This window comes from Eurosta solidaginis, chromosome 5 (assembly GCF_040869045.1).
Source record: "Eurosta solidaginis isolate ZX-2024a chromosome 5, ASM4086904v1, whole genome shotgun sequence".
In the NCBI taxonomy this organism is placed as follows: domain Eukaryota; kingdom Metazoa; phylum Arthropoda; class Insecta; order Diptera; family Tephritidae; genus Eurosta; species Eurosta solidaginis.
This window is the reverse complement of record NC_090323.1, coordinates 61,782,628-61,808,413: the sequence shown is the minus strand read 5'-3', so window position 1 is coordinate 61,808,413 and position 25,786 is coordinate 61,782,628. Positions and strand designations below refer to the sequence as shown.

General features: G+C 37.2%; 1 protein-coding gene across 1 annotated transcript in view; it reads right to left on the bottom strand.

Moving 5' to 3' along the window:
* Positions 1 to 1,612: 1,612 nt before the first annotated feature.
* Positions 1,613 to 25,786, bottom strand: part of sNPF-R (short neuropeptide F receptor) — a 151,784-nt gene continuing 127,610 nt past the window's right edge. Inside the window, exon 2 of the mRNA XM_067757711.1 lies at positions 1,613 to 1,626. The gene's annotated coding sequence lies outside the window, so the exon portion shown is untranslated. The remainder of the gene's footprint in view (positions 1,627 to 25,786) is intronic.

Below are 25,786 nucleotides of genomic sequence, written 5' to 3'. Positions count from 1 at the left end.
GCTTTAGTGATACTTGTCTGCTGGTATTTAATACTAAGTCCGACCATATATCAGAAAGCTGCGAAGTCAATGTCCCACTTCCCTTTGAAAGATTATACACGGTAGAAACACAATTTTTCCCTCTAAGAGAAAAAACACATCTTGCCCAGTCTTATTATGACGTTATTTTTTCTTGCCTCATACAGAATGAAACCTGATGATGCATCTCGACAACCACCGCAGAAGTGCTTCCCCAACGAAGTTCCTTTTAGACTCCTCAGTGTAAAGCGAGATTGTGTCCTTCCTATGCATCCCGACCCTCAATGTAGTTCCCTCTTGAAGGGCACTTCGTCTCATGACTTTAGTTAAAACCTGGCGATGGCGTTTGATATTCTTTTGAAGGAGTCCCGTTGTACCTCCTTCTGAGGAAATTCCTATAACCATGCTGCTAGAGTTCCAACGCCCTGAATCACGACGTCTTACTGCTGAGCATGTTGCAGATTCTCGTGTGTGAAGTATATGGCTTAGCAGTATATTCAGTTCGACAATTGGACACGATTTAAGTGCCCCTGTAACCCGCCCGAAGGCTGCTCCCTGTACTATATTCGTCTTTTTAAATTGATCGTTATAGAATAGCTCCAAATGTTAGTACGGGACTGGCGACGGTCATATAGCCAAATCAATTGGGTTCTGCACCCCAGTTTCCCAGATACTTGGTTCTCGCGGAAAGTGCGAGGATAGTACCATTTAGGAAGAGAACTCAACGCTACATTGGCGAGTTATTAAGCCGAATCTAAGCACGACCAACGGCACATGAATGAGAGAAGAGCCACCTGTACGTGGTTACGCCAAGGTGTATATCAGGCATGCTTAACCAACGAATCGATATCATTTCGTTACGATAATTAACGATAATAAACGAAACAAAGTCATTTCGTTTCGTTACGATAATCAACGTTAATAAACGAAACAAAGTCATTTCGTTTCGTTTATTAACGTTGATTATCGTAACGAAATGATATCGGTTCGTTGGTTAAGCATACCTGTGTGAGTAATATCATCTTCGCTCTTAGCTGATTACATGTGTGTGTGACTATTTCCTTTTCTTCTTTGCTCTAGCTGCTGATTTAACGTACGAGTATTCGCTATAAGCTTTGCTTTTTACATGTGGATACATGTGGATACATGTGTGCGTGGCTGCTTTGCTGTTGTTGTGCATTTATTTACTAGCAGCATAGTGACGTACCAAACTGCTAATATTCGCCACAATATATTGAACTACTATTGCTTAACGCTTTTCTCCACTTGAAATGAAGATTTGCCTTCAAGAAGAGCTGTTTAATCTAGTTTATGCATAGTTGTACTAGACAAAAAAATATTGACCTGAATCATTGAATTAAAAAAGTTGCTCAATTTACCAATGAAATTTACTTTTTATACTGAATTAGCTAAAAGTTTTACACTTGGGCGATATTAAATTATTTTATTTAACCTACTTATCTACTATTATTTATATTTATTTAACCTACTTAACTATTAGTAACTTATTTATAAAATGTAATTAATGAATAATTTCATTTCAGGAGAATAATTTTGCACTTTAGCTGCAATATCGCATTCGGGATTTTAAAAATGCGTTTCAATCACCTGCAAATGAAATGGAAAAGTGAAAGGGTTATTAAAATAAAAGTTAAAAATGAAAGATAAATATATATGTACATACATAAAATGATTTGTTTTGAGACAAAAAAATGAATACCCAGATATACAGCGAGGAATTACTTTCGCCAACAAATGTTAATTTCACCTGATTAGGCAATCGAAGATCTCTCCCAGCAAAGGAAAATCAAGCTTCAACACCAAAGGGGATAAATATTATAAGAGACGTCACCAGTTACTTTGCGTAATGCTTTTGGTTAGGGTAATCGCAGGTTTTTTTTGGGCGAGATGTACATAGATGTCTTCTATACAATTCGTGGGGTAGTTGTGTTTATTTTTCCGACTATATTTAATTAATTAATTAATTATCTTTCCAAAAATCACATTTGCATAAGATTTCTACACGGCATGGATAGATGCGAGACAATTAAAAATGTCCCCCTCACAGAAACAATTAGAAATCAATTTTTTTGATTTCCAGCGAGCTACTCGCCACTCGTAGCAGACTGGTGGCTCTTATTTATTTATGCCCTTTGCCAACACTGGCAATATTAAAGGAAATGGCTTTGAAAGTATTCGAAAGACAAGTTTTTAATCTCTAAGGCTTTGTCTTAGATTCAAGGGTTATGAGAAAACCTACTTCACAAATGTCGTATTTTGGTTAAAATTTCTACTGGACGTAGTTAATGGATACCTCTAAGATTATAAGGCGTATTTGCAATGTCTGCACATTTCTAACAATTGTATCTGCGTACTTGTCACCGGAAGGAGTCATAACTGAATTGTTGGATATATTTCAAAAGAGTTTCTAACGTTGTATAACAAAAATAAAATAAAAAAAGAATTATTTGGGAAAGAATGGCTTTAGAACAACAACTTTCGACTTTTTTATTTTTTTAACTGGCTCGGGGTCAGGTGTAATAGAACACACACTTGACCTCGAACCAGCTTAACTCAAAAATAAACTAATGAAGGTCAACAAATTACCTTAATACATCTAATATAAGAATATAGGGTTTTAATATATAATTTAATACTTAAATCAGCTTCATTAAGAAACGGCGAATTAGGGTAGTTATTTTCTTATTAATCACTCGAGTGGTAAATCACCAATTTTTTTGACAGGCTTTTAAAAACAAACTATTTCAACCTAATTGAAATAGTTAAATAAGCACTTCACTTCATAAGAAAAAGAGGCATTGAAAATACAATTAAAGATTGAATTTAATTTTGTTAGGTTGACTGAAGGTTTTTATACTATTAGTATCCAAACTATCTCCCCCGAGACTCAGAAGATGCGTTATTATTCGTTGAAATTACCTAAAGGACCTTGGAGTCTGTCAAAACCCCAATGATTATTGAGAGAACAGTCTTAGCGAAGCCAATTATTTCGGTAGACCTCCTACCATCCACCTCTCGTCAGAAGGATCTTGCTACCCTGGAGGTTGTGTCCGCCCAACACTTGCTGACCTGACTCGATACCCAACTATGCTTCAGCCATCATCACCCGGTTCATTGTACCGATGCAGGCTAAGAGATACGCTTGATAGTTGCCCGGGATATCACTATGGCCCGGACCCAGATAATCTTAATCATAAAATAGTTCCATGCAATCGCAAGCGAGGTGAAGCACTGCCAAAACAACACTCAATAGCACTATAGTTGAACTCAATGCCTTAATAGCCGCTTGTCTATAAGAGTAGCATATCATTTAATCTACCGCATTCTTAATCACGGCAACTTCCGCTTGGAAGGAGCTGCATTGATCAGCCAACCTATAATTGTGGCTTACACTTATCTCTTTACAAAATACCCCCCAACCAACCATTCTTCCAGCTTCGAGTCCTCAGTAAACAAGTTAATTGGTACCCTCAGACTCCTCTCTCGGGGTGAAGGTTGCCACGGGAGTAGTTATCGGCACACAGTAGTACCTTCCCGATATAACTACTGGATGAACGTGTAGCGTGCTAGTACTGACACTAATATTTTGGTGGTGCTCGCCGTGTCCAGTGCATTCCACCAGACCAGCACGCTATAGAAGTATATATCCTAACTTAGTTCTTTGTGTTCCCGAGGGAAATGTTCTGATGCTTTTATCAAATGCAGTAGAATAATTGAAGATAAAGATTTTACGAATTTCGGAAGTCGACTGATTTGCCAAATCACTTTTTATTGAGCATTTTTATTTTTGTTTAATTTTCAGTAAAGTATTTTTAGGGCGGCCGTGCCGAGTACAAGTCGTCATACGCCAAAATCGTGTAAAGCCTTTTTTGTCTATTTTAAAAAATCTTTGCGCAATTTCTGGATATCGGGCATCAAATTTACCTGTTGCTTATTTATATTTTTTCGACTTAAATAAAGAATATTTTGGATGAATATTAATGTATTCTAGCACAAATTTGTACAGATTAGTGTTTTTAAACGGTTTTATTTAGCTTGAGTTGACAGGCAGGCCGCACGGCCGATGTGAACGAATCTTGTAATTGAAATTTAAGTTACTTCCCGATAAGTTACAAGCTTGAAACTTGGAATATAGTTCAGAACCCGATGACAATGCAATAATAAGAAAAAAATCGCCGCTAGGTGGCGCAAGGATCGAGATATTCGCAAAATACGCATTTGTGGTCCGATTTGGCTCATATTTGGAACACATAATACATGCAAGAATAGAAATCGACCTGTGAAAAAAAATCTCCGCTAGGTGGCGCATGGATCGAGATATTCGCAAAATTCGCATTTGTGGTCCGATTTGGCTCATATTTGGAACACATAATACACGCAAGAATAGAAATCGACCTGTGAAAAAAAATCGCCGTGATTTGGCTCATATTTGGAACACATAATACATGCAAGAATAGAAATCGACCTGTGAAAAAAATCGCCGCTAGGTGGCGCATGGATCGAGATATTCACAAAAATCGTATTTGTGGTCCGATTTGGCTCATATTTGTAACACATAATAAATGCAAGAATAACAAGTAAGGAAGGCTAAGTTCGGGTGTAACCGAACATTACATACTCAGTTGAGAGCTGTGGAGACAAAGTAAGGGAAAATCACCATGTTGTAAAAAGAACCTAGGGTAACCCTGGAATGTGTTTTTATGACATGTGTATCAAATGGAAGGTATTAAAGAGTATTTTAAGAGGAAGTGGGCCATAGTTCTATAGACGGACGCAATTTAGGGATATCGCCATAAAGGTGGACCAGGCCTGACTCTAGAATTTCTTTGTACGATATGGGTATCAAATGAAAGATGTTAATAAGTGTTTTAAAAGGGAGTGGGCCTTAGTTCTATGGGTGGACGCCTTTTCGGGATATCGCCATAAACGTGGACCAGGGGTGACTCTAGAATGCGTTTGTACAATATGGGTATCAAATGAAAGGTGTTAATGAGTATTTTAAAAGGGCGTGGGCCTTAGTTCTATAGGTGGACGCCTTTTCGAGATATCGCCATAAAGGTGGACCAGGGGTGACTCTAGAATTTGTTTGTACGATATGGGTATCAAATGAAAGGTGTTAATGATTATTTTAAAAGGACGTGGGCCTTAGTTCTATAGGTGGACGCCTTTTCAAGATTTCGCCATAAAGGTGGACCAGGGGTTACTCTAGAATTCGTTTGTACGATATGGGTATCAAATGAAAGGTGTTAATGAGTATTTTAAAAGGGAGTGGACCTTATTTCTATAGGTAGATGCCTTTTCGAGATATCGCCATAAAGGTGGGCCAGGGGTGACTCTAGAATTTTTTTGTACGATATGGGTATCAAATTAAAGGTGTTAATGAGTATTTTAAAAAGGAGTGGGTATTAGTTCTATATGTGGACGCCTTTTCGAGATATCGCCGTAAACGTGGACCAGGGGTGACTCTAGAATGCGTTTGTACAATATGGGTATCAAATGAAAGGTGTCAATGAGTATTTTAAAAGGGCGTGGGCCTTAGTTCTATAGGTGGACGCCTTTTCGAGATATCGCCATAAAGGTGGACCAGGGGTGACTCTAGAATTTGTTTGTACGATATGGGTATCAAATGAAAGGTGTTAATGATTATTTTAAAAGGGCGTGGGCCTTTGTTCTATAGGTGGACGCCTTTTCAAGATTTCGCCATAAAGGTGGACCAGGGGTGACTCTAGAATTTGTTTGTACGATATGGGTATCAAATGAAAGGTGTTAATGAGTATTTTAAAAGGGAGTGGACCTTAGTTCTATAGGTGGATGCCTTTTCGAGATATCGCCATAAAGGTGGGCCAGGTGTGACTCTAGAATTTTTTTGTACGATATGGGTATCAAATTAAAGGTATTAATGAGGGTTTTAAAAGGGAGTGGCCGTTAGTTGTATATGTGTAGGCGTTTTCGAGATATCGACCAAAATGTGGACCAGGGTGATCCAGAACATCATCTGTCGGGTACCGCTAATTTATTTATATATGTAATATCACGAACAGTATTCCTTCCAAGATTCCAAGGGCTTTTGATTTCGCCCTGCAAAACTTTTTCATTTTCTTCTACTTCTTTCTACTAGGTGTCACACCCATTTTACCAAGTTTTTTTCTAAAGTTATATTTTGCGTCAATAGACCAATACAATTACCATGTTTCATCTCTTTTTTCGTATTTGGTATATAATTATGGCATTTTTTCATTTTTCGTAATTTTCGATATCGAAAAAGTGGGCGTGGTCATAGTCGGATTTCGGCCATTTTTTACGCCAATACAAAGTGAGTTCAGATAAGTACCTGGACTGAGTTTAGTAAAGATATATCGATTTGTGCTCAAGTTATCGTGTTAACGGCCGAGCGGACTGTCGACTGTGTATAAAAACTGGGCGTGGCTTCAACCGATTTCGCCCTTTTTCACAGAAAACTGTTATCGTCCTAGAATCTAAGCCTCTACCAAATTTCACAAGGATTGGTAAATTTTTGTTCGACTTATGGCATTAAAAGTATCCTAGACAAATTAAATGAAAAAGGGCGGAGCCACGCCCATTTTGAAATTTTCTTTTATTTTTGTATTTTGTTGCAACATATCATTACTTGAGTTGAGTGTTGACATAATTTACTTATATACTGTAAAGGTATTAACTTTTCTTTTAAAATTTGAATTAAAAAAAAAAAAATTTTAAAAAGTGGGCTTGGTCGTTCTCCGATTTTGCTAAATTTTATTAAGCAGATTTACAGTAATAAGAGTAACGTTCCTGCCAAATTTCGTAATGATATCTTCAACGACTTCCAAATTACAGCTTGCAAAACTTCTAAATTACCTTCTTTTAAAAGTGGGCGGTGCCACACCCATTGTCCAAAATTTTACTAGTTTTCTATTTTGCGTCATAAGTTAAACTCAGCCATCAAGTTTCATCGCTTAATCCGTATTTGTTAATGAATTATCGCACTTTTTCGATTTTTCGATTTTTCGAAATCTTCGATATCGAAAAAGTGGGCGTGGTTATTGTCTGATATCGTTCATTTTAAATATCGATCTGAGATGAGTGCCCAGGAACCTACATACCAAATTTCATCAAGATACCTCAAAATTTACTCAAGTTATCGTGTTAACGGACAGACGGACGGGCGGACGGACGGACGGGCGGACATGGCTCAATCGAATTTTTTTCGATACTGATGATTTTGATATATGGAAGTCTATATCTATCTCGATTCCTTTATACCTGTACAACCAACCGTTATCCAATCAAAGTTAATATACTCTGTGAGCTCTGCTCAACTGAGTATAAAAAGCGACTTATGAAAAAAAAATCGCTGCTAGGTGGCGCAAGGATCGAGATATTCACAAAAATCGTATTTGTGGTCCGAATTGGCTCATGCTTGGAACACATAATACATACAAGAATAGAAAGAGACCTATCAAAAAAAATCGCCGCTAGGTGGCGAAAGGATCGAGATATTCACAAAAATCGTATTTGTGGTCCGATTTGATTTGGTCCATATTTGGAACACATAATACATACATGAATAAAAAGCGCCCTATGATGCCCGATTTGGCTCATATTTGGAACAAGTATTGCATACAGTCCAGTAGAAGTGACATCAAAATATTTTGGAGTTGGAGGAGGGACAAGCATACGTGGCGCAGAGGCGAGTAAAGTCTTTGGAAGGATTATGTATTGAGGACTTAGGTTGTAACATATTGTCAGGAAAGAGTACTTGTAATAATGAGTCACTAAATGAACTAAATATAATGAGAAATAACAGGAAATTAAATAAAGAATAAAAACTTAATAAAATAAAAAATAATTAAAAAAAATTTTTAAGTTAAACGGTTTTATTGAAAACAATACTTACATGAAATATAAAATAATACGAAAAGCTAGAAAATAATTAGGTAGGTCCTAAGTACTAGTCATCACACTCCTCACTAATCTAGGGTGTTGATCAGACAACTAAATAAAAGCGTTGGACGCGTCATATTTCTATTGGCAGTCATATATAAGACCAACTGAACCTTCATCAGGTTATGCTACGCCTCACATTTTTAGAAATTTCACGCGCCCAACGCCTTTATTTAATTGCCTGATCAACGCCCTAGAATGGTGAGGAGTGTGATGACTAGTACCTAGGACCTACCTAATTATTTTCTAGCTTTTAATATTATTATTATTACTTCATGTAAGTTTTGTTTTCAATAAAACCGTTTAACTTAAAATTTTTTTTTTTTAATTATTTTATTTCGTCACTTGAACCACTTTTCTGTGTTCCCTTCAATTTAGTAAGTGACAAATTTCCAATAAATGGCACCAAAATTTCTCTTTCAGTCACACTCATAACATCGACTTTTCTGCCTTAATCGCTTTCCCCTTATTCGAACATTGCTCAGAATAAGAGGAAAGGGAGAAGTGAATCAATTCCCAAGGATTTTATATTCCGAATAAGAGGAATAGGAGATGGGAAAAAACTCGCATGGAATTTTTATTTAGATTTATTTGAAAGTACACAAAAATCACAAGAGACTTGTTTCCTTTTTCTCGCAAAATGCATAACGAATTGCGGCCAAACGCAGCCTTACCGAAATTAACAAAAAAAATATTTATCTTTTGTTGCCTTTATATAGAGCAGCAGCAAATAACCCCGGGACATCTTTACTCTAATTAATGTGTCAAAGTGATTAATTTGCTTTATTAATGTGGCAAACAATTTTATATACGTATAAGTTTATATTTAATATCATTGTAAATACTAGCTTTACCCGGCGTACGTTGTAACGCCCGAGATCGAATGAATGTTTCGTTATTTTTTCTGTTTTGTTTGCTGCTAATTTAATTTATTGTTCTGTAAATTTAATGGAATTTTGTACTCATATTTGGTGAAATTTTCTGTTAAAACATTTTATTATTTTATTTCATTGTAATGCATGTGGGACACAATAGTTTTGGTTTATGCGTTCGGTGCAAAGATAAACAATTTTGTTTGTTTCAACTCTAGAGCAAGCAACATATAACTGGCCATGGGAAAAGCACGGACTCTCTAAATTTAAGCCTGCAACAGTAAGCTACTGTCCTTTTGCTTTGTTAATTTTATTTGCAAAAGCAAGGCGTACAGGAAACTGTAAGCGCTTCAAATTTAATGGCAAATCTGTAGGAATCATTGGGATTCATGGTATGAGCATGATTGTTGCTTCGATTACATTCGGCATTAATTTCTAAACGCAAAGTCTGGTTCCATTGCACAATTTTGGTGGGTTTAAATTCCGAAGAAGCATGATTGGTGAGCCAATTTTCAAAGTTGATATATGCGCAGGCATTCCAGGTGGTTCTAAAGAGTTTAGAAATTCAATTGGATAATTCACAATTTTATCTTCATCTAAAACTCCTACACAACTACACTTCAACAGGAAATTAGTTTTGAATGCGATCATTGACTTTGTTAACATGATCAGTTTTGGGAGCTAAGATAGTTCGCTCGCATAGCCAAAATACAAAAACATTTAAATTTAAAATTCTTAATTCTGAAATACGAAAACTTTCGTCTTGATCAACGGAACCTACAGCCAAAATTTGGTGATGATTGAAGTATGGGAAACACCTTTTCATATGGAATACAAACATATAATTTTATTTTTATAGAAGATGTAGATAAATTGAAGATAACGAATTTTTTTAACAGCGGCAGATTACTAAACGTCCAAAAGGCATAACAGCCAAACTCAAAAATGCAGTCAAACTTTAGGTGTTAAAATAACTTAAGTTTGTACGGCAGCCATAGTTCATAAAATCCCATTTGTAGGGAAGTTGCCACGCCCCTCTTTTCCCTCTTCCACATTTTACTTGAGGTGTTGGGACTTAACGTCATGTAGTTCCTTACCAATTTCCTACCTTTAATACATACAGAGATATACAGTAAGATATATTCCATTTGTATGGGAGGTGCCACGCCCCCTTTTTCCCAATTCCACATTTTCTTGGTGGTGTTAGGGATTGACCTCACATAATTCCTTACTGAATTTCAATGTTCTGGCATGTACCTATACCTTAAAAGTTATGCAGTACCAAAGATTCCATTTGTATGGGAGGTGCCACGCCCCTTTTATATATCGAAATTATTTTTAGCCTAAAACCTTCCCGTTGATCGAAGGAACCTATAACAAAAATTTGGTGATGATTGAAGTGTGGCAAATACGTTTCTATAGCGAACACACACTCACACATACACACACACACACACAAACCCACACAGAATATGATTTTTATATATGGGGTATTCCATCCCATTTCGACCAAGCTTTTCTTCTTTTTCTAGCTTACGAAAGACGTTTTTCAGAAGTTTTTCAAATTTTTTCATCCAACTCAAAAAAAGTTATGAATTTTTAAAAAAACACCTTTTTTGTTTTCAAAATGCTATAACTTTTTCAAAAATTGACTGTTTGGGATCTTTTTTTTTAATTTGTTTTTAAATGCACTTTTCGGAAAAAAACCAAAAATATTTTTAAAGTTTTTTTTTGTAATTTTTCAGTTTTTCGACATTTTTCGAATTTCGCCCTTTTTTTCTCATAAAAAACTTCAATGAATTAATTCTGCAATCATCCGCACTAATCCCGGAGTGGGCCGAGAATTTTTTTTTTTTTTTTTATTTAATTGAAAAAAAAACTTTAAAATCTTTTTTGTATTTTTTCCGAAAAGTACATTTAAAAACATATTTAAAAAAAATTATCCCAAACGGTCAATTTTTGAAAAACTTATAGCATTTTGAAAAAAAAACACCGTTTTCGAACTCAAAATAAGTTTTAAATATTTTGAAAAAAACGGTGTTTTTTTAAAATGCTATAACTTTTTCAAAAATGGACCGTTTGGGATCTTTTTAATTGGATAACGGTTGGTTGTACAGGTATAAAGGAATCGAGATAGCTATAGACTTCCATATATCAAAATCACCAGTATCGAAAAAAAATTTGATTGAGCCATGTCCGTCCGTCCGTCCGTCCGTCTGTCCGTTAACACGATAACTTGAGTAAATTTTGAGGTATCTTGATGAAATTTGGTATGTAGATTCCTGGGCACTCATCTCAGATCGCTATTTAAAATGAACGATATCGGACTATAACCACGCCCACTTTTTCGATATCGAAAATTTCGAAAAACGGAAAAAATGCGATAATTCATTGCCAAAGGCGGTTAAAGCGATGAAACTTGGTAGATGGGTTGGCTTTAAGACGCAGAATAGAAAATTAGTAAGATTTTGGACAATGGGCATGGCACCGCCCACTTTTACAAGACGGTAATTTAAAAGTTTTGCAAGCTGTAATTTGACAGTCATTAAAGATATCATGATGAAATTTGGCAGGAACGTTACTACTATTACTATATATGTGCCAAATAAAAATTAGCAAAATTGGATGAAGAACACGCCCACTTTTTAAAAAAAAATTTTTTTTAATTCAAATTTTAACAAAAAATTTAATATCTTTACTGTATATAAGTAAATTAAGTCAAAATTCAACTCCAGTAATGATATGATGCAACAAAATACAAAAATAAAAGAAAATTTCAAAATGGGCGTGGCTCCGCCCATTTTCATTTAGTTTGTCTAGAATACTTTTAATGCCATAAGTCGAACAAAAATTTACCAATCCTTCTCAAATTTGGTAGGGGCATAGATTCTATGACGGTAACTGTTCTCTGTGAAAATGGGCGAAATCGGTGGAAGCCACGCCCAGTTTTTATACACAGTCCTCCGTCTGTCCTTCCGCTCGGCCGTTAACACAATAACTTGAGCAAAAACCAATATATCTTTACTAAACTTAGCCCACGAACTTATCTGAACTCACTTTATCTTGGTATAAAAAATGGCCGAAATCCGACCATAACCACGCCCACTTTATCGATAGCGAAAATTACGAAAAATGAAAAAATGCCATAATTCTATACCAAATACGAAAAAGGGGATGAAACATGGTAACTGTATTGGTTTATTGACACAAATTATAACTTTGGAAAAATCTTTGTAAAATGGGTGTAACACCTACCATATTAAGTAGAAGAAAATGAAAAAGTTCTACAAGGCGAAATCAATAGCCCTTGGAATCTTGGCAGGAATACTGTTAGTGGTATTGCATATATAAATAAATTAGCAGTACCCGACAGATTATTTTCTGGATCACCTGGTCCACATTTTGGTCGATATCGCGAGAACGCCCTCACATATACATCTAAGGGCCACTCGCTTTTAAAACCCTCATTAATACCTTTAATTTGATATCCCTATCGTACAAACACATTCTAGAGTCACCCCTGGCCCACCCTAATGGCGATATCTCGAAAAGGCGTCCACCTATAGACCTAATGCCCACTCCCTCTTAAAATGCTCAGTAACACCTTTCGTTTGATACCCATATCGTACAAACATTCTAGAGTCACCCCTGGCCCACCCTAATGGCGATATATCGAAAAGGCGTCCACCTATAGACCTAATGTCCACTCCCTCTTAAAATGCTCAGTAACACCATTCGTTTGATACCCATATCGTACAAACATTCTAGAGTCACCCTTGGTCCACCTTTATGGCGATATCTCTAAAAGGCGTCCACCTATAGAACTAAGGATTACTCCCTTTTAAAATACTCATTACCATCTTTCATTTGATACCCATATCATACAAACACATTCTAGAGTCACCCCTGGCCCACCCTAATGGCGATATCTCGAAAAGGCGTCCACCTATAGACCTAATGCCCACTCCCTCTTAAAATGCTCAGTAACACCTTTCGTTTGATACCCATATCGTACAAACATTCTAGAGTCACCCCTGGCCCACCCTAATGGCGATATATCGAAAAGGCGTCCACCTATAGACCTAATGTCCACTCCCTCTTAAAATGCTCAGTAACACCTTTCGTTTGATACCCATATCGTACAAACATTCTAGAGTCACCCTTGGTCCACCTTTATGGCGATATCTCTAAAAGGCGTCCACCTATAGAACTAAGGATTACTCCCTTTTAAAATACTCATTACCATCTTTCATTTGATACCCATATCATACAAACACATTCTAGAGTCACCCCTGGCCCACCCTAATGGCGACATTTCGAAAAGGCGTCCACCTATAGACCTAATGCCCACTCCCTCTTAAAATGCTCAGTAACACTTTTCGTTTGATACCCATATCGTACAAACATTCTAGAGTCACCCCTGGCCCACCCTAATGGCGATATCTCGAAAAGGCGTCCACCTATAGACCTAATGCCCACTCCCTCTTAAAATGCTCAGTAACACCTTTTATTTGATTCCCATATCGTACAAACACATTCTAGAGACACCCCTGGTCCACCTTTATGGCGATATCTCGAAACGGCGTCCACCTATGGAACTAAGGATCACTCCTTTTCAAAATACTCATTAACAGCTTTCATTTGATACCCATATCGTACAAACATATTCTAGAGTCACCCCTGGTCCACCTTTATGGTGATTTCTCGAAAAGGCGTTCAACTATAGAACTAAAGCCCATTCCCTTTTAAAATACTCATTACCACCTTTCATTTGATACCCATATCGTACAAACACATTCTAGAGTCACCCCTGGTCCACCTCAATGGCGATATCTCGAAAAGGCGTCCACCGATAGACCTAAGGCCCACTCCCTCTTAAAATGCTCAGTAACACCTTTCATTTGATACCCATATCGTACAAACAAATTCTAGAGTCAGCCCTGGTCCACCTTTATGGCGATATCCCTAAATGACGTCCATCCATAGAACTATGGCCTACTCTCTCTTAAAATACTCTTTAATACCTTCCATTTGATACACATGTCATACAACCACATTCCAGGGTTACCCTAGGTTCATTTTCCTACATGGTGATTTTCCTTATTTTGTCTCCATAGCTCTCAACTGAGTATGTAATGTTCGGTTACACCCGAACTTAGCCTTCCTTACTTGTTTTTTTTAAATTTGTTTTTAAATGTGCTTTTCGGAAAAAATTCAAACAAATTTTTAAAGTTTTTTTAAAGTAATTTTTCAGTTTTTCGAGATTTTTCGAATTTCGCCCTTTTTTTTCTCATAAAAAACTTCAATCAATTCTGCAATCATCCCCACTAATCTGGGAGTGAGCCGAGAATTTTTTTTTTTTTTTTTTATTTAATTGATTGATGAAATTTTTTTTGTATTTTTTCCGAAAAGTACAGTTAAAAACATATTTAAAAAAAAATTATCCCAAACGATCAATTTTTGAAAAAGTTATAGCATTTTGAAAAAAACACCGTTTTCCAACTCAAAATAAGTTTTAAATATTTTGAAAAAAAAAACGGTGTTTTTTCAAAATGCTATAACTTTTTAAAAAATTGACCGTTTGGGATCATTTTTTTTTGTAGATATGTTTTTAAATGTACTTTTCGGAAAAAATACAAAAAAAAATTTAAAGTTTTTTTTTTTCAATTAAATAAAAAAAAAAAATTCTCGGCTCACTCCGGGATTAGTGGGAATGATTGCAGAATTGATTGAAGTTTTTTATGAGAAAAAAAAGTGTGAAATTCGAAAAATCTGTAAAAACTGAAAAATTACAAAAAAAAAAAACTTTAAACATTTTTTTGATTTTTTTCCGAAAAGTACATTTAAAAAAAAAATTTTAAAAAAAAGATCCCAAACGGTCAATTTTTGAAAAAGTTATAGCATTTTGAAAACAAAAACGGTGTTTTTTTAAAAATTCAAAACTTTTTTTGAGTTGGATGAAAAAATTTGAAAAACTTCTGAAAAACGTCTTTCGTAAGCTAGAAAAAGAAGAAAAACTTTCAGCTAATTCTATAGGGGTCGGGTTCAAAATTGGTCGAAATTGGATGGAATACCCCATATATAGACGTCCCGAAAAAGGCCTGCAATTGAAAGATTTTTCGTTTATTAAAACTGTGAACAGTGGTCTTTGCCTTGGGACTCATTTAGATTGTGCGCTTTCAGGGAACACAACATTTAATCTAACATTGCAAACATGTTTGCTTTTATTTAGTTAAGGATGCTTTTTCTTATGAACGGCGAGCTAAGCCACCGGCCAAATGAAATAATTGTTCCAAAGTTTCTTTGAAAACCGCCGTACCAAGCATAGCTTTAACACATAATTGCATACGAAATATGCAATGTGTAAAAGATTAAAATATGCAAAAAGAAGGCAATTGGGAAAAACTTTACAACAACTAAGACATGACGTAGCTGAATGCGTTTGTAACCATTTCAACTATCGTAGGAGTGCGGGTTCGACTCCCACTCCCGGGAGAAAAGGCTTTGAAGAGATTTACAAGGTATAATCGAAACACCTGCGGCCTGTCCGTCCTGATGTCACGTTGTTTAAATTTTTCCCAAATTATTAAATTAATTTAATTTAATTTAATTTGACGATTCCTTTCGTGCAGTTGAGGTATACCGTAAATCTAGACCATCCACTAAAACGAAACCTTCAGAGTACCTTTAACAGACGATATCGTCAACGCTGGTATCGTTAAGTAAGCGTCTTGTTCGCCAATCAGAATGAGGATGTAAGACGTCACTACACTCGCATATGTATAAAACCGCAGCGATTTAGAGATACTAAAGAGCACGACGTAAACAAGCAACTATTCGGCAAGGCTGTTCAGGAAAAGTCTAGACTCTGGTAGAAAATATTGACGAACCAACTGAGTAGTATTTATGGAGTGCCATCTGACGAATGATTACGAAGTTTGATTTTAGCTCGTTGTAAATTGTGCGTATAATTTGATATGGTAATGTCAAGTTCTACTACCATTATTGCATTGCATAAAAGCATTTTGGAAGTTGAGAATTAATAACGATAATAGCAGGCAAGATATAAAATAGGTAGTCGACGGTTTTTATAAAACCCGTAATCAGGGACACATTTTAATACATTTTTGTTTTTTTTTTTACTCGAAAAAGTCGGGTTTAAAAATTTTCCTAGGACAAAATTTATGGGATCCTGACGTCCCCGAGAGCATTTTCATGGCGAATCATGCTTCTTTTTATTTCTCGGATTTTTTAAAAAATTCCACAAATAAAAATAAGATCCGGAGCTTTATTTTATAAGTCAAAAAAGTTAAACGGTTTTTATGATGTGGATATACTATAATTGGTAAGTTGTGGTGCATGCACTCGTTTAATAATATTGCCAATAAGAAATTCTGTTAACGTTTTACCCAACATTTTTTGTCGTATTTCGTCTGTGCCTTAAGCCCCCATTACTGATACTTAGCATAGACTTGACTTGACTTGGCGTAAACTTGGCAACTTAGCCTCGATTATACTCCACTTGGCGCATAAAATCTGGCATCATAATCAGCATTGAAATTTATTTTTAAATAAAAGTCAATTTGTATGACAAAATGTCAAAATGAAATGGAAACAAACAAATGGCTCTCAAAATGTAAACGTCACTTAGAACTTACATAGAAAATCAAAATTCAACAGACTTCAAAGTCAAGTTAAGTTTTGAGTAATCAGTAACATGCAATGTTCATTGAACAGAACTATAAGTGACAGTTCGCAAGCCAAGTCAAGTATATGCTAAGTATCAGTAATGGAGCCTTTAGTCGCGGCCACCATTGCAAAGAGTTAGTGTGTTCGCCTAATGCACCCAGGATCTCAGGATGAAGTAACGCGACCTCTTACATCAAAAATCATTTAATAAAGTTTTCTGTCTGTCAGTCTGTGTCCGTCCATTTGTTTTTTTCGACCCTGTATATAATATACTACGTTTATACTTACGCAAATATGGCTTTGATACATTGCGTTAAAAGTCAAAACACATGTGTAAACAGTTTTTCATATCGTTGTGAAAATACGAAGCGGTGCGACTTGGCTTCATTTTCAAATCGGCAGTTCATATCTCCAGATGGTTAAAACGACCGTATAAACACTTTTCGAATTCAATGCCATAATATATGTTTACAAGTAGGACACGTGTGAGAAGGAAACAAGTTCTTTCTCTTTCTAAGATACTGCCGTTTGACACTGACCGAAGTGTCAAGTGGAACGAGCGTGGAACTTTAGTTTGCCACTGAACGAAGGTCAAATTTAACGGGGTTGCTATCGTCGAAAGCGACACAGGGAAACAAAAAAAGAAGCGGAATATCAGATATGGGTTGCTGTGGTGGTAACTTTTCTTGAACGAATTTAGTATGAAAATGTAAAGTTCACCTATATATGTTCTACAGACAATTATAAAATAGTATTCGAAAAAGCATACTTATGCCAACATTAAGAATAAAAACACGAGTGACACATTTTTCTACCCGTTCAACAGCTCTCCGCGAAAAACAGTTTAAAACCCTCTTCGGCTGCAAAAACATTTCCAAAAATGTGGAAAGAGGTATGAAAAAACACATTTTGTCCTGGTTCAAGTAATCCAAAGGCAAAACTGTTCGCATTATTGAAACCGTGACCAAAATGCGCCTATTAATGCCCCCCCCCCCCCACGGTTTTGGTCCTCTTTCAGCAATTATCCCCGGTAATAAAATATCACAAATTGAAACTAAAATTGTCCAAAATATATGAATTTTAAAGAGAGATGTAATTAAGTGCTCGTTTGAGAGTAAATAAGGGTATTTTACAATAAAGTTTTTACGCAGTTTTCGTTAGCAGCTACTACACTTTTTTTGGGCCCAAGAAGTACAACAGTACCAAATAGCATCCACGAAAACTGAACAAGAATAAGCTTTTTGATCAGGTGAGCATGGCTGCATGTGTGCGTGCTGCTACATATTCTACTTGTAAACCTTTACAATGTTCAATGCGAATTGAAACTGAGTTATTTGGCACAGTTTCCTCAAAATTTAATTAGGTTCCGTAAAATAAAGGTGATGTTTTGTAATTTAAGATTATTAACATAAAAATCCCTATTTATTTATTTCACACGATTGCTTTGATATCGATAGTAATGCAAGTATAAATGCTTCAAGTAATTCTGTGGTGAACCAAATCGGATTAAAACCATATGATTATTGCATTGGTATAAACAAGGTAATATATGCAATTAAAAATATTCTCTAAATTTTATTACGTATTTTTTTTACTCATGATTTCAACATTTAAAAATAACTGTAAATTTTATTGCTTTACTCTGCGTTTTGTGTTCATACATTTAATTCCCTTGTACATTCAAACCTTTCATTTGCATACCTTCAAATTTACATACATACATTATAACTTTGTATTTCTAAGAAGTTTCTGTAGCCTATTTTGTGAACTCAACTGTGAAACAATTGTTTTCTGCTTTGTCTACCACTTAAGCAAGAATCTGAATAATTTGCTGGATAAGTGCCTGAGTTGAAGATGAAGACATTATGTTATAAAATCAAGAAAACAAACATCCACAAAAACAGTCTGAGTTTATCAAATTTATGTATGTACTTTGTGTTTATGTAAAAAAAAAACAAGCCAAGCAATTTCGTAATGTAATGCACGAACGGGCATATATTATATTATTTATAAGCTTTTATTTAGTTTCACTTCTGTTGTATGTAATGGAATCTTGCAAGTTAAATTTGATACATTTCCGGTGTCCGATTGAGCTGAAATTTTGCACACATGTATAACTCCGATGACAGTGCAATATTACTTTGCGAGAATTCGATAAATTAATCGATAGCACAGTTATCGGTAAAGATTTGTGTTTACTTTTGCATAACAACCTAATACTATGTTCAAACAGAAAAATAAATTGAGGAAATTTCGATTTGAATTGAGTGCTGTTCATACAACTCGATTTAGCTTACACAATAGTAATTTGATAGCTGGTTGGCTCATCTCTACAGCAAGAACATACCTTTGTTCAGACTGTCAAAATGAACACGCACATTATCAGGCGAATGAAATGGAATGAAAACATAAAACTTTGAAATTTTTGTGTGTTCTAAGAAAATGTGTTCAATGTTTTGGTTTCATTTTGATTTTGCCATCTTCTTTTGAAATCCGTACTCCAGTGAAATGAAAGACATAAAATCAGCTGATTATATGAGCCAACCATATAGTTCAGCCATGCGTAACTGACGTTTAAGTATACTCAATAAACACACTTTACAATGTTGCATTTGCAGTTTGAAACAATTTATTACGCAATTTTTTTTAAATTGGCAATTTATTATTACAATTTATTATATGACAAATTGCGTAATAAATTGCCCAAATAGTATAAATTGCCAATTTGGTGTGTGTTTGAACCTAGTATAAGCCCCATACAAACCCGGCGGTACCTAACCGTGGATTCTGAGACTTATGCGGCAGTTACCCACCGACGTGTGCCGTACGTAAGGACGTTTGTCGTACGAAGCACGTTTGACCGAACTCTCAAGCCCGTAGGAATCAATGTGTGCGTCTGTGTACATGTACATAACATATTTGTGTGTGTATTGTTTACAGATAAGCACTGTTGCCATTGACCATTTTGCATGTATGCTTATGGAAACATCAACTTTTTCCAATTTAATTTTTGATATTGTAAAAGGCCGGAATACATATTAAATAAGTATAAATAGATTAAATATTTATAATCAGCACTTTTACATAATTATTTCGAATTATTTTCACAATTTTTCAAACTTTAATTAGGCGTTTTTGCATAAAATTGCAAACGGTCAAAAATTAGCGTACAAAAATTTACTAGGCAACTATGTCTAGTGAGAGAGCGATCAGCTGACACGTTCTTACGGAAAAAATCAAAATTGTTTTGATTTCTACGTTCCGGGCTACGTACGTACGGGCGTTGTACGTCGGTGAGTTTTCGTTTACATTGCACACTCATAAGATAGGTCGTGTCAGCTGACACGTTTTTGGTACGTACGTTCGTGAGTAACTGCCGCATTAGACGTGGTGAATCCCACGTTTGCGAAAAGCGGAGACACAACCCTCTGTTGTATTTCTGTGTATAACCAACATAGCTAATTTTTTTAGGCTATTTAACTCTGTAATCTTTGCTGTAGTTTATTTTGCTTTTGGAAAAATGACCTATTTGAAATAAGCTGGGTGAAAGATATTGGCATAACAGCTTAAGTTAAATCAACAATGGAAAATCTTGTAAAATTTGAGCAGATGTGGCAATTTCGCGCGTTCATTGAACGAAATATTGACAATCTATTGATCATCGCTAGGAAATTAGCTACATTTCATCAACTAAGCAGCACTTTAGCAATACTACCGTTATTATTTGGCTGCACAAACACACCCATATTAATTGTGCATTAAATCTAAAATATAAAACTCAAAAATGACTCAGGTTGTTATGTCCGTAGCATTTATTTGGTTCAAATACACAACCAATAATAGCCAAAGCCATAATAATTTACACGGGTCGTCAATTCTTTCTCTTATTCAAAAACTGAACTACCAGCGCTACAGTCATCAGCTCAGTGTCATCATTGCCAGTAGCGCCAATAACACCAAACTCGTGCCTGACACACAAAAGTCGTTTCACTCAATAGCGCAAGTGAAAGGTACTACGCACTCACTACTAAGTCGCGTCAAAAATTCGCTTGGAGTCATTGCGTCAATGAGCTACCATTGATCTGGCACCGCATTGGCGTTGGCGCCATGCAATTTACATCACTAAAATTGCGATGCGAATGCTCAGGCTCATGACTTTTTTAATCCTGATGGTGAAAACGAAGCAGGGGCAAAACGTTTGGTGTATTCCTGGCGCAGCCGTCCCCTCATTATCAATTCATATTTCTCATTATCAATTTATGTATTCTCAATATGAAGTAACATTTTTCACTATCAATTTATATTGTCTCAATAAGAAGATACGCTTCTCATTATCATACTATATTTTCTCATTATAAAGTTGGATTTCCCATTATCGATTTGCGTTTTCTCAATAGCCGTGTTTTTTTTACACGCGTATACGTTTCGTTTGCGCGTGAAAAAAACGACTATCCTCGCTTAGATAATGCTTAGGAGACCCATCTAGCGGCTGTGGTTAAACACCAGCTACATTAACAGGGTGTAGCGAAAAGCGGAGACAAAACCCTCTGTTGTATTTCTGTGTATAAAATATAGCTGAATCAGTTGTGATAAATAGTGGTCGCGCATATAATACACAGAATTAGTGCAGAGGGTGAAACATAGACACATATTTCAGTTACATCTGAGTATAATGCGTATTGAAATTTAGTAGTACTAATTTTATACGTAGCAATTTCAGAGGTGTATTTAAAGTGTGTCGCTTAGCAGTCCATATAAAGTTTAAGCGTAAACGTATATAGATTAGAAAAAAAAACACAGCTAATACAAACTTATATTTCTCAATACAAAGTTATATATTCTCATTATAAAGTGGAAAAGGTGTAGTGCGTAAACGAACTGTCAAATTTTGTATGAAAAATCATTCAACATTTCATGGTGTAAACGCGATAAACTCAAAGGAATGCAACCTTGCAAACAACTGCCGTTATTTTCATGTGTAAAAATTATGTTATATAACGAACGCTAACGCGGTTTAGCTGGAGACATTGATGCTTTATCGGTAACCGTATCGGTAACCTTATAACAGCTGATTCGACCAACTTTATGAGAATCAATGCAATCGATTATTGATCGATTATTGGTGCCGCTAAGGTCGTAACCCTATCGTAGCCAACCAATTGGGTTTTGGTTTACCGTCGTAACAATAAAAAGCTGTTTACGTTAGGGATACGGATACAGCGATACGACATACGGCACCAATGACTCCGGCTTTTGGCTGTTATCGGTAAGTATTGCATACTTTTCTGCGCACTTGATTTTGTTTTACAGATTTTTGGCGATGGAATTTTAGCTGAGCGAAAGTTGGAATTTTATTTTAAAACATATTTCACCCACAGAGCCTTCACATATACAACTAAGGGCCACTCCATTTTAAAACCCCCATTAATACCTTTAATTTGATACCCATATCGTACAAACGCATTCTAGAGTCATCCCTGGTCCACTTTTATGGCGATATCTCGAAAAGGCGTCCACATATAGAACTAAGGCCCACTCTTTTTTAAAATACTCAATAGCACCTTTCATTTTATACCCATATCGTACAAAAAAATTCTAGAGTCACCCCTGGCCCACCTTTATGACGATATCTCGAAAAGGCATCCACCTATAGAACTAAGGCCCACGCCCTTATAAAATACTCATTAACACCTTTCATTTGATACCCATATTGTACAAACGCATTCTAGAGTCACCCCTGGTCCACGTTTATGGCGATATCCCGAAAAGGCATCCACCTATAGAACTAACGCCCACTCCCTTTCAAAATACTCATTAACACCTTTCATTTGATACCCATATAGTACAAACAAATTCTAGAGTCACCCCTGGTCCACCTTTATGGCGATATCTCGAAAAGGCGTCCACCTATAGAACTTAGGCCCACTCCCTTTTAAATTTATCATTAACACATTTCATTTCATACCCATATCGTACAAATAAATTCTAGAGTCAGGCCTGGTCCACCTTTATGGCGATATCCCTAAATGGCGTCCATCTATAGAACTATGGCCCACTTCCTCTTAAGATACTCTTTAATACCTTCCATTTGATACAAATGTCATACAAACACATTCCAGGGTTACCCTAGGTTCTTTTTACAACATGGTGATTTTCCCTTACTTTGTCTCCACAGCTCTCAACTGAGTATGTAATGTTCGGTTACACCCGAACTTAGCCTTCCTTACTTGTTTTATACTCAGTTGAGCAGAGCTCACAGAGTACACTAACTTTGATTGGATGACGGTTGGTTGTACAGGTATAAAGGAATCGAGATAGATATAGACTTCCATATATCAAAATCATCAGTATCGAAAAAAAATTTAATTGAGCCATGTCCGTCCGTCCGTTAACGCGATAACTTGAGTACATTTTTAGGTATCTTGATGAAATTTGGTATGTAGATTCCTGGGCACTCACCTCAGATCGCTATTTAAAATTAACTATATCGGACTATAACCACGCCCACTTTTTCGATATCGAAAATTTCGAAAAAGTGCGATACTTCATTACCAAAGACGGATAAAGCGATGAAACTTGGTAGGTGAGTTGAACTTATAACGCAGAATAGAAAATTAGTAAAATTTTGGACAATGGGCGTGGCACCGCCCACTTTTAAAAGAAGGTAATTTAGAAGTTTTGCAAGCTGTAATTTGGCAGTCGTTGAAGATATCATGATGAAATTTGGCAGAAACATTACTCTTATTACTATATGTGTGTTAAATAAAAATTAGCAAAATCGGATTACGAACACGCCCACTTTTAAAAAAAAATTTTTAAAAGCCAAATTTTAACAAAAAATTGTATATCTATATAGTATATAAGTAAATTATGTCAACATTCAACTCCAGTAATGATATGGTGCAACAAATTACAAAACTAAAAGAAAATTTCAAAATGGGCGGGGCTCCGCCCTTTTTAATTTAATTTGTCTTGAATACTTTTAATAACTACTATTGTTACAACTCATAAACGGATGAATGAATTTAAAAAATTCTACTTTTCAGTAAAACTTTGAAATATTTACCTTCGATCTGCATCAAAAAAAATACTTGATTCCTATCTGATATCAGCCAAATTGTTTAAACAAAAGAAGCATTTTTACCAAAAAATTCGTGTATGTGATTGTTCGGTGTCAGCTGTGCGCTCTAATTGCTTTTGAGTGAGGCATGATGCGACACATACGTACATATGTACATAGCATTCGCTGCGTTATTTAACTTTGGGCGTAGGTTTATAGGCATGTATGAATGTACATATGTATGTATTTTCATATCATATCAGCTTGACATAGGTATGTATGGCTTTGGCTGGCACAAATCCTCGGGCTGAACCCTCCCAGAGGGTTCCGGCTGGTAATATGCACAACAGTTTCCCCTTCCAGGGGAGTGCTAGCTAAGTTTAGGAATCATTTCCATTTGTGCCCCAGCTCCTTAATAGCTAAGGCATATGGAAATGGTTTTTAAACGTGGCTTCAAGGTGGGAACTGGACCACGCCCAGTTGAAAAGGTGGTTCACCCTAATCCAGGGTGTTATGCGATTCCGTGCCCATTGGATGGTTTGCAGTCAGGAGCATCCGACTGTATTCTTACGGAGCCTCCCGGATACCGGTCCACCTCCGGGAGTAACGGCGACTTGCTGCGGTATGGGGCTCTACGGCAGTCGACCGCATTGTTTCCCCTATCCGTTAACTTCAGGCTGCCGAACGGTCTCACCTTAGTAGGCAGCTGACGAACCAGATGTAAAATGAACAACAAAAACCTGGCCTCGGATCCCTGCACGGGTAAAGATGCTGCCCTTGGACTAGGCATTAAAAAAGCCCACAATTCGTCGGGAACCGCACAGACGGCGCCGACCAGGCATTCACGGCAACAAACAAATCTTCGGCCACCTGTGCAAGCTAGCGGAAGAACTAAACCCCTTGAGGGCAAGTCCAATTCCGCAGCAGCCGGCAAAACTAGCCCCAAAGAGGGAAAGCAACGTCCGACTGAGCAAGCACAGGAGGCCCGTCCCACGCCCGTACCGGGCACCTCTTGTCAGCAGGTGGCTGGTAACAGCACTAAATCCTCCACGGGCAAAAGTACTGCCTCCACCGCTGCAAAGCTACCTCGCAAGCCGGCTGAACCCCAGCGGAACATTCGCAATGCCGTCAAAATCGTTGAGAAACTTGGCAACTCTCCCAGCGATAAGTTGACGGCAGAGCAAAAAAGTTCTCTGGCTTGGGCCAGGAAGATTATTGCTGCCAAGAAGAGCAGCAACAACAACCCCATCCCCCTTCCTCTTCTGCCACCAAACTACCTTCTGACTCGAAGATGCCGGCCCTTAAGAGACAAAGGTCTATGGGAAATGCCTCGAGCGATCGCAAAAGGCACCGGCGTTCGACCGCTACTCCCCCTGCCCTGACCAAACCCTTCAGCGAGGCGGCTAAGGCTAACTTTACGCTGGCGGTTTTGAACCGCGGTAACCCGGATGGGAACATAACCCCGGATAACTGGAAGGATGTCCATAACGGCCTACTCAAGATCTTTAAGGATATCACGACCAAGTATCCGGGGCCGGCTTCCACTATCCGTGATGGCGGCTGGTATCAGGGTAGGTTCAAGCTTGTTTCCTGCGCCGATGAACGCTCGTGCAAGCTCTACAAACTCGCCATACCTTCGCTAGGACAGCTGTGGCCTGGGGCCAGGTTGGATGCGTTCGGAGTGGAAGAAATTCCGAACAGACCGAGAGCTTGGGCCTGTGTCCCAGACGGCATATCGGATCCTGGAGAGATCCTGGATACCAACGCGGAGTCGAATCAGGGGCTACCTTAGAGCGATTGGAGGATAGTCCGGGTCGGCGAGACAAGGGCGAATCAGCGTTATGTTGGCTTCATCATAAACGAGGCTTCTCGCCCTTGGCTTGACGAATGTGGTGGAGTATTAAGCTACGGCTTCTACTCCATCACGTGGAAAATTCGAAGGGATGGTACGAAGGAGGAAACACCGGACGAGGGTGAGCCTGTACCTCAGGGCGAGGGGTCAGACAGAAACACCCCGAGTGGATCTGCCGCTCATGGCACTGGGGAAGGGACCGCCACCGCGCCGGAGGATCTGGTGATTGGGGATACCGCCTCGAGCGAACCCGCAACCGCCACAACGAATCTCACGGACCCATGCAACACCTTGAGTGGACATGGGGCCTTTATCGAACTGGCACGCAGCACT